This window comes from Paralichthys olivaceus, chromosome 8 (assembly GCF_024713975.1).
Source record: "Paralichthys olivaceus isolate ysfri-2021 chromosome 8, ASM2471397v2, whole genome shotgun sequence".
NCBI lineage: Eukaryota > Metazoa > Chordata > Actinopteri > Pleuronectiformes > Paralichthyidae > Paralichthys > Paralichthys olivaceus.
The window spans coordinates 21964237-21974085 of record NC_091100.1 but is presented as its reverse complement, the minus strand read 5'-3'; positions in this window follow the sequence as shown (position 1 = coordinate 21974085).

Here is a 9849-nt window from a genome sequence, read left to right as displayed (position 1 = left end):
TTAATGGGGGACCGTGGATAAAATTAAACTTGGGTTGACAACAAACGGATCGACTCAAAGGGAGGAACGAGTCTGAGGACACAGAGGGAGGAAGAGAGAGAGGGGGAGATGGACTCAGAGGAAGGAGGCACAACACAAGGGAAGCCGAGGAAACTTAGAGACAGTGGCGGGAGAGTGAGAGTGGAGCCTGAGAGAAATAATGAGAGTCCCTTACCTCCCACAAAGACAGCCATGTCTGCCCTACCTCCCCACCCCTTACCCCAGCCCCCCCCCCCCCCCCCCCCCTCCCTCCCTCTCTGTGGCTGCTCCTTTCATGCTGTCACTGTGTGACTGTCTGAATAGCCTTTTATTATTCAACAGTCTGGGCAGGTCACGGGGTCACCGCGCAGCCCACCACCCTGCCACCAGCAAACATCCAAACATACACACACTCTCAAATGTGACCCTGTGTGCATTCTCGCACATGCACAAAAGGGGATGGATGGAAGGAGATGGGGGGGCTATTTGTTGCATGCAAACACACACACTCAGACAAACAACTGCGAAATGGCGGCCAGGAAGCACTCAAAGCTATGCTAAGTTCAGGCACGCCACGTTTGACAACGTGTCACAGTCCCTGATGCATTCATTATATTACTTGTCCACCCCTTGTTAGCCTTCTATAGCCTTCCGCTCCATGCATCTGTTGCCTCGCAGCCCTGGAAGCTAGGACCCTGGCCCCGGAGCACACATGTGGATCAGTTGTGTGAAGGTATATGCCTGTTTGTGTGTGACAGGAGGAAAACAGAGATAACAGGAGCCCGGTGCTATCAGCTCCATCTTATCTGCTTCACAGCCAGAAGCAGGTATACAAGCTAATTGGAAAGTGCCAGACACACAGTAGACCGGTGAAACACATGCTCACCTTTCCGGCGAAAGCGAGGCAGACGAGAGAATTGGCAACTAGAGAGAGAGAAAGAGGAGAATCAGGGAGGACACACAGTTGATGGGAGAGACTCAAACGATAAAGTGAAAATGAGACCAAAGGAAGAAGAAGTGGAGGGAAGAGGATTGACAGAACAAGAGGGACGAGATGGAGGTGGAGATAGAAAAGGAAAAAGGGGGGACTGTAGGAAGACAGCAGAGCTCGCAGATACAACAACAGCAAGACAAACGGTACCTAAGGCACAGTTCGCCTCTGAAATACCACAGGTATTGTGCCTATTCTGTCTGTAACTGTACTGTCAGCACTGAGCTTTGGGGAAACAGGGAAACAAATAGCACCCCCCTGCATTAGGCTACAGTATGAGGCTCTTTCCACTTCACTTGGTAATGAGTCACTCTGTCAAATCCTCTCTCAAATGTCAGGCCCGGTGTATTTACCATGTGACACCTCATCCCTTACACCTATCTTTGATGTGCCTAGAACAACAGACGTCACAGTCTCTCCTACAGGAAGGTCTTATCGCATCCTGGAACAGCACAAACTGTCACACATCAGAGACTTGCTCACACAATAAATGGCTCCGTCCATCTAGACTGAATTAATAATTACTTGTGCAGTGCCTGTTCTAAACCTGCCTGTTTGCTTGGCCTGCGGAGCCACTTCAGAATTATTCCTTGTCATTAGTCAGTCCTCCTCAAACAGTTTGACAGTATACTGTCACTTTTTATTGTTTGTGTGCTATATGTTGTTTGCAGAGCTTTATATAAGCAGTCTATTGTGCAGAGTGAATTTAGAAAACTTCATCCTACCTGGTTTATCTGCAGATTTTATAGTCAGTGTAAGTGAAACTGAATGTGGCTTATTACTGTTCACATGTGTGGCTAAATGTAAATTTGATGATTTTCTTTTTTCTCTGTTCAACAATCTTCAGACACAAGCTCAAACCTTTTCAAAATTAAAGCTCTGTTATTCAACTTCAAGCTTTTACTGATTCAGATATGGTGAAATTAAAATAATCAGATGATCAAAATGTCTGCGATTTTGATCCATTAGCCGGCTGCTGCTGTAGTCTCATACCAAGTGTGAGGCTAATTGGATCAATAGTCAATAAGATATGTGTTCCACAGACATTTGTGAAATTAGTAGGTAGATATATGAACAAATAACTGTAAATGTATTTCACATGTGGTCACTGTGGTTCTCTGGGTCATGCTGACTTGCACTCACCTGACATTACCACTGTAATGTTGGATCACAGGTTAACAGGTAACCCTAACCCTAACCCTAGCTGACAGGTCCCACATGTTTGAGTCCCCTCGAAAAAAGATGTTTTGCCAAGCCAGCATAAAGCTGCTAAAACCAGAGATAATCGTGTTGTTCTGTACTTTTACTCCGTCCAGCGTGATGAGTTCCTTTTTGTGTTCCTGCCAGTAATCTCTCGAGGCCAAGACAGCAATTAAAATGTATTATTAACAATCTTAATCTGGGACTCCTATGGCAATAAATGGCATTCAAATAAAAATAATTTAGCTTATAGCTGCACTGCTGGCAGATACACACCATTTCCTTATGTAATAATTACATACAGCCTAATATTAAATCCTTAGCTTACATAGTGCTAACTTTAGGTGTAATAAATTGCAGTCATTATCTGCTCCCCTCTCATGCTGGAGCTTTATGGTCCTTCTTGTCCAGTGTAGGCTTGCCTGGAAGCAAGTTGACATTTTTGTTCATGTGTCAATTAAATTGGACATTTTTATGTGTGTGGTGCCAACAACCGGATGGGGACAAGGGAGACAATATACAGCCGGTGTGCTGGTCGCCCCTTCCCCCAGAAAACAAAAACTAGAGCCACTGCCCCACATATTATCTGCGTAGTTCGATGCCACAGCTGATTTTTTTACTTTGCTGTATTTCCATTCCTCAGTCTCTCAGTCTTATGAGTCATCATGTGGCATCTCCTCGAAATAAATCACCAGACGCCGGGCAGGCGCCGCACGAGGCTAGAAGCAGGTGAGAAGTTGTGATAATGGTTATTGATTAGTGAGCGGGCACAGTGTGTCCTATTTTGTTTTTATTACAGATGAAAGCCATCATCCCTCGGAGGCTGCCTCGCGTGCTCACTGAAGGGGAATGTGTGGGAGAGAGAGATGTTAAACGCGGGGTAGCCACTGCTATATATAAAAGTAATCAGGCGTGAACAAAAAGCTGGTGTTGATGATGATGTGGTGCATGTGGGAATTAATTTGGCTAATTATGATGGATGCTTGTTTAGTGAGCGTTAAAAACAGAGAGAGTGGGAGAAAATAAGTGCAGAGATTGTGATAATCAACCAAATGTGCTTATGTTTATTTAGATTTTTCAGGATTGGTACAGTAAGTGTGACTGTGTGTAACCTCACTTTGTGTGTGTTTGTTTTGTGCGTGCACTCTCGGAGATCTCTCCCTCCTTTCCTCTCCTGCCTTTGATGAGGCCCCTGGGAGCGACGCTTTGCACTTCAGCAACATGTTTTTGTTTTCTTCTTTTTTTCTTGTCTGTTTTTTCTTCCCTCCGTCTTGTATCAGAGTTTGTCGAACTAAAACCACGAGAGATGCCATTTGCTGTTTATTTGGCGCAGGAAAAAGCTCTGATGTGAATTAATTGCTTGTTAGCACAGAGGAGCCAATAATAATGATAATAACAGCCTAGAAGAGACTTGACAAGACTCGTCTGATGATTAGCGACGGTGATGAGCGTTTCATTTTTGCACCGCTCATCTGCTGCAGAGAATTTTTTTAAAAGCAGAAAACAAATGAATTTTAATGACTCAAATTATGATTTTGGTGAGCAATTTTTACAACGCGTGAACAAATTAATGCTTGCTTTACACTTCATTGAGTTTACTGCTACACCCCCTGATCTTTTTTGCAAATGAAATTCTGTCTTTTTTGACATTCATCTGATCCTCCTCTTCCCTTTTTTTCCTCTTCATCAAACCGTCGTGATATCAAACAGAAAATAATTGCCGCCCAGGTTAATAAGCATGTATGATCTAGCAAAGTTTGTGAATGACATGTTTCAAAGGATCATCTCTGGGCCAACTCCACCGTATCTCTGTGGAAGTGATTGACAGTAATCAGACATCACACTCGCCTACAAATTAAACACATTTTACTTGTCAAGATTCTCCATCCATCTCTCGACCATCATTCTGTTCGTGTCCTATTTCTCGACGCTCTCTCCGAGCCATCCACTGCAAGCCCTCCTCCCATCCCATCTCCCCCTCTGCAACTCGTCGCCCGCTGAGCTGATTGAACATTTGCTGTCTGCTGTTTTGGATTCTGCCCCAAATCCCCCCCTGCATTAACTCGAAACACCATGTTAAGCATTCCTCAGCAGAGTCCAACAGCTTGTGAAATATGTGGTCAATTTGTTCACGTTTTGTTAGAACCCAGCATCCCACAGCATTCCAGCAAAGAAATGATTGTCTAAGTCCACTTTATCTCCCTAACCTTTGCAAAGGTCTTTTTTTTCCCTTCCTCTTCTATAAACCGAATCAACAAGAGCTCAGGTGCGGCTCGAGCTGGTGTCAAACTAATGAATCTACCGAAGCCCCGCCTAAGCACATGCACACGTTTTCAAGCAACCCAGCACTTTCAAGGTTGTCACAGATCAATCCAGAGTTGTGTTTTCATTGAGCAAAGGTGAGGAGTGGAGTGTGTGAATGGGAGTGGAAAGAGCTTTTAATCAGGCACATCTGAGAGGCCAGAGGCTTCACCAAAGAAGTCTCCATCTCTTCTTTTCTATGCCTCCCCCCCACACATCCCTTCATTTCTCCTCTTGTGACTCTTTCAGTACCTCCTTTGTTTCCCCCCACGTCTAATTCCACGCTCCTTGCTAACCCCACCACCCACTACCCACCTTTTTTTCGTTCCACCCTCCCTTTTGAGCAGCTAGTTTCCACACTTCCACACTCCTTGACCCTTCCTCGCTTACATTCTCCGCATCTTCCTTCCTCTGCTCCGGCTTTTATCGAGTCCCCAACATATTTCAGTTTTTCCTTTGCCTCCACCTTTCCACGCTCCTGTCACTTCATCATCCCCCTCCGCCTACTTTCCCTTGCTCCTTCAACCCTGTTCCACTCCTCTTTTATCATGACCATGCACATCCATTCCTCCATTCCACAGCTGCCAGCTCTCAAGAACCTCAAGAACCGTAAATCTGGTGCAACCCCAGGAAGTGGGTCACCAGGGGACACTTAAACATGTAACACTCTAGTGAGGGCCTAACCTCTGCCAGAAAATTGCCTCACGCGTGCACTGCAAGCACATGCCCACACACACTTGCTCGTGCACATCACACACACAGACAGACAGAGTTTATGGATGTCTGGGCTTGGAACTGAGCAGCCACAGGATTGGTCTGTGTTATTACTGCATGCTTTTACCTCTAATCAATCCAAGTTGTTAGGATTTGTGCACAGGGGAAACAACAGGGGCTTTGTGTCACACCGACCAGGCGGTGCAGCAGCACTTTCCCTGTGCCTGGTTTTCTCCTACATGAACCCACACCCATCAAAGTCTCCTGTGTGCCAGCAAGTTTCTGGAGCTAGTTATGTTGTGTTTTTTATGTGTGTGTGTATCTGTGTCTGTGTGTGTATGTGCTCTAGGGATCTGGTTTGAGTTAGGCTGTGCGCTCTGCGGCTGCTGTCGCTATTTGTTCTACCTCTTTAAAACACTCTCCCTTACAAGCGAACATTTCCTAATTCAAACATGGTGAGAGACACCCACAACTGCAGCTACTTGCACGTGACCTCGACCTCATTAGAAGTTCTTAGCCAAAAGCCCCACTGCTAGAAAGACACAAAACTGCTAAAACTTTTGTCTATGTCTCAATCAAAAGTGATTTGCCTCCAGTGTTGAGTGGTGCTAATCCAAATGTTTTGAAACTGTTCTCACATGTTGGGTGAAACGTTCAGAAAGCAGCTGTCACCCTGCGAACAAAACAGATAACTCCAGCATGATGACCACCACCGAGTGAAAGAGCTCGGACTGTCCTCATTACCGGACTGACACACATGCTCTGTCAAAGAAGTGGAACCAAATGGGACCAGATTCTGTTTGGATGCAGCGCATCTCTGAGAGAGTTCCTTTTCTAAAACACTAATCTCTGGACCACAAATTAGCTGTCAGTCATCAGCTGGAGGCAGACATCGTATCGGGAGAGAGACAGCCCCCAACAAATCAACAACATGTCAATCACACACACACACACAGACACACACACACACACACAGGGAGTGGTGGATGGGTCTTGCATGCAATAGCATTTCCCTCTTAGTACTAACAGGACCTAACTCTGTTTTCTTCATTAATTCAAGGTGACTCCTGCAAAGCGTTAGAAACAGGATATGAAGCTGAAGGCTCTCAAGTGCTCTCCTAATTAATAGCCTATACATTTGCAATTTACATTGCCTCGCTGAATTGCGATATATAATTTTTATAAAGGCTGAAAGGAAATAAACCATTCTAGAGTGCAGCATGTTTTTCAACATCCAATAGTCGACCATGTCTATTGTGACAGCTGTTAGACAGTGCCTCGATAAACTGTGAAGTTTAATGGCATTGAATCAACAGTAGCTGAATTGAGAAGTTTCCACTTGAGGCAAGTCGATAAACACCACCACACAACAACTAGAAGAATATCAGAGACATTGACATTGCACTTTATGGTTGGTGGAGTGGGTCGTCCACTAACCAGAAGCTTCTGCATGGCAAAGTGTCCTTGGGCCAGATACTGAACCACAAATTGCCCCTGACGGCAGCGCTGGCAGTGTCTGAAAGTGCTGCACGTAGATGCACTGTATAAATGTGTGTGTAAATGGGTGAATGGCAAACCTGCACTGTGAAGAGCTTTCAAGAGTCATCAGGATTAGAAACGTTCTATATAGAACAAACCATTCACAGAACATTTTTCTTCTTTTAAGTTTCTTTGTATTGTCTTTTTGTGTCACGTTTTAGCTCTGTATGTTTGTGATCATTTCTTTCACTTTTTATATGTTGTTTTTCTCATTTTTCATCTATATTTAGTCATTTCCCATCTATTTTTACACATCCTGTGTCTCATTGCCGTCGTTTGACTTTCCAACTAACGACAACAACAGTCACTTCATACAGGGGGTCTGGCCCAGGGGCCCCATGACCTCTTGAGCCCTCGCACCCAATGGGTCTGTTTAGTAATCCACTCATGTGGGAACACAGATTTACTGTGCAGTGAGGAATTGTTCTGGCAAATTCAGTAAAAGTTAGTTTCTTGCAAAATCTGACTTTGTTGTAAGAATGTCAGTGGGTTTCTCAATCACAGCAGTAACTCTGTTGCGTACAATGTTATCATACCAAATATAAAACCACACAAACTGAAATCCCACCAAACCAGAGGGGTTTCGTTGTGTCTTAAACACTGGATCTATTGATTGTTTGGACAGATTGTGACAGTTGGAACAGTGTTGATCTTGTTGGGGCAGAGCCGTTGTGCTTCCTATCACACGTAAGGTTGAGTCTTACACTTACATAAAGACAGAGAGCACAGAGAGAGTGGTTCAGTCCTGAGTGCTGTGGTGCTGATTATTTGTGAAGCCTTTGTGTTTCTCTGTGCCATGTCTTGGTGAGGGCAAAGCACCTCGCTGTCAGTGCCGTTCAGTCAGACAAAGTGTGTGTGTGTGTGTGTGTGTGTGTGTGTGTGTGTGTGTGTGTGTGTGTGTGTGTGTGTGTGTGTGTGTGTGTGCGCGTGTGTGTGTGTGTGTGTGCACCGAAAGTCAGCTAGGTATGAATCACAGAGAGAGAATGAGGCCAAGGAAAGAATGACTGGATGATTAGACACCCAAACTGCTCCTTCAAGTCAGCCAACAAATACAGCAGTCACCATCCCAAGCCCTCCAACAGAAGAGAATCTGGTGGAATTGTCCAGAATAAAACAAAATAGAACAGCAGTTTGCCTTTTGATTTGACAACACTGAAAAAAGGACAGTTCTGCAGGGGAAATTTAACTGCCAAGACTCAAAGCGAAGCCCTGACACTTCACAAAACTTCAGTCACTACAGGCGTCATGGGGTAGCAATAGAATAGAACAGTAAATGCATTGGTCAACCATACAGTGCAGTATATCCATGCCAGAGTTAAAATGACACTTTATACTGGTTTTTCAGAGAAAAAGTATGAATATTTTATACACCTCTCCTACCACATAAGTCAGTAAAGTCTGTAGGAGAAAAAAACCTAATAACAGTCTGGTCTTTTCGCTGGGTGCTGGGCTGGGGGCCTGTCAGGGAAGTGCAGTAATGCGTTCATTTTAAAGGTGACCAGACACATTCTCTCTGTGCCCCATAGTTCTGCCTGGGCCGTAAATTTGTCGCCCAACTGTTGACATCGCTTGCAATATGCTGCGCTCAGAGTGTGATCACCGCACGCACTGTGAGCAGGGACAAGGCAGTGCACTCTCTCTTGTCTGCTCACACACAGATACACACACAGACAATGGTGGCCAACCAGTCATAAAGTAATAAAGCTCTATGGACCCCTAATGAAAGCACAAGAAGAAGGGGGGAGAGAGAGGGTACTGGGGTGAATAACAATTATTGCTCTGATGGGAGTGGTAGTAGTGTGTGTGTGTGTGTGTGTGTGTGTGTGTGTGTGTGTGTGTGTGTGTGTGTGTGTGTGTGTGTGTGTGGTATCAACCTCTCTCTGCAGCAGAACAGTGAAAGCGAACTCTCCCCCGGTCTCTCTGTGGCCCTGCTCCTCCCCTCTGGAACGGGATCCACCAAATCGCAGCTAATTGAATAAGTGACAATGAGCGGGCAGACGAGGCGACAGATGCTCGCGTGCCTTTACAACCAAACCACCAGCGGCATCACAGCACACGGTGCACGCGCGCTCATACGCATAACGCACGCACGCACACATACCTCCTGACTCCGATCTGAACCGGTCCAGGGGCGCATTTTCTACAACCGCACCTGCTGTGCCTATTGACTTACTGTGTGTATGCTTGTGTATTTGGATGGTGGGGGGGTGTCCCTGCAAAGATTGTCATGAATGTCAGCGACAGACGTTTAATTCACACTTATCATTTTATGGCTACAAGGCCCGGACGCATGCACGGAGCCTAATTGTTGCGCACTGCGTGATGAAGGGAGCAGAGAGGGAGTCACTGTCATGGCACTGGAGCCAGTGACTTTAAAACTATATCTGTATGGTCTTTATCTCCCATGGATCAATAGAGAAAATATCTATGGAGCTGGAAGCAGAAAAATGGTTAAACAATAAACTAAATCCAGGGGACGCGGCATCTTTGCACCTGCTGCTGCAGCCGACCAATAGTTTGCGCTAAATCATTTGTCTTCTTAAGCATTAAAAAGCTCATGTTTGTTCGGCTGCTCTGGTTATGTAGCGTGCCTAAATGTATTAACCCTCCATCTGCTTTTTTTACCTAGATTATACCCCCTCTATACATTAATTGTTTTATTCTGCGCACTGTTTAAGACCCACAGCGCACCCCCTCCAACTCTGTCTCTTTCTTCTGCTCCCTTCTTCCATAAACTCCGGAGCTGACTTTGTTCTCCAAATGTGATTAGCTTCTCTGGGACGCAGGGGAGTAATTGCATTACTGCATTGTGAGCGTCTGGAACTATGGAAATGCTGCGCGCCCGTATCAAACCTGTTTAAATACCACTATGGTGAAAAGATGTGCAAAAGAGGGGTGAATGCAAACATTTTGCATACATGGCTCAGGCTGATGAATAGATGCTGGGAGCGGGAATAAAGGTTTTCCGCCAATTTTGCGTCCTCAGGTTCAAAAGGGAGAGCTTCTGCACAGTGTCCATGCACGTTTCTTTTGGAATAATTTAACAAACTATTGTTTCCAGGCAAAATGCGCTTTGGAGCCTGCAT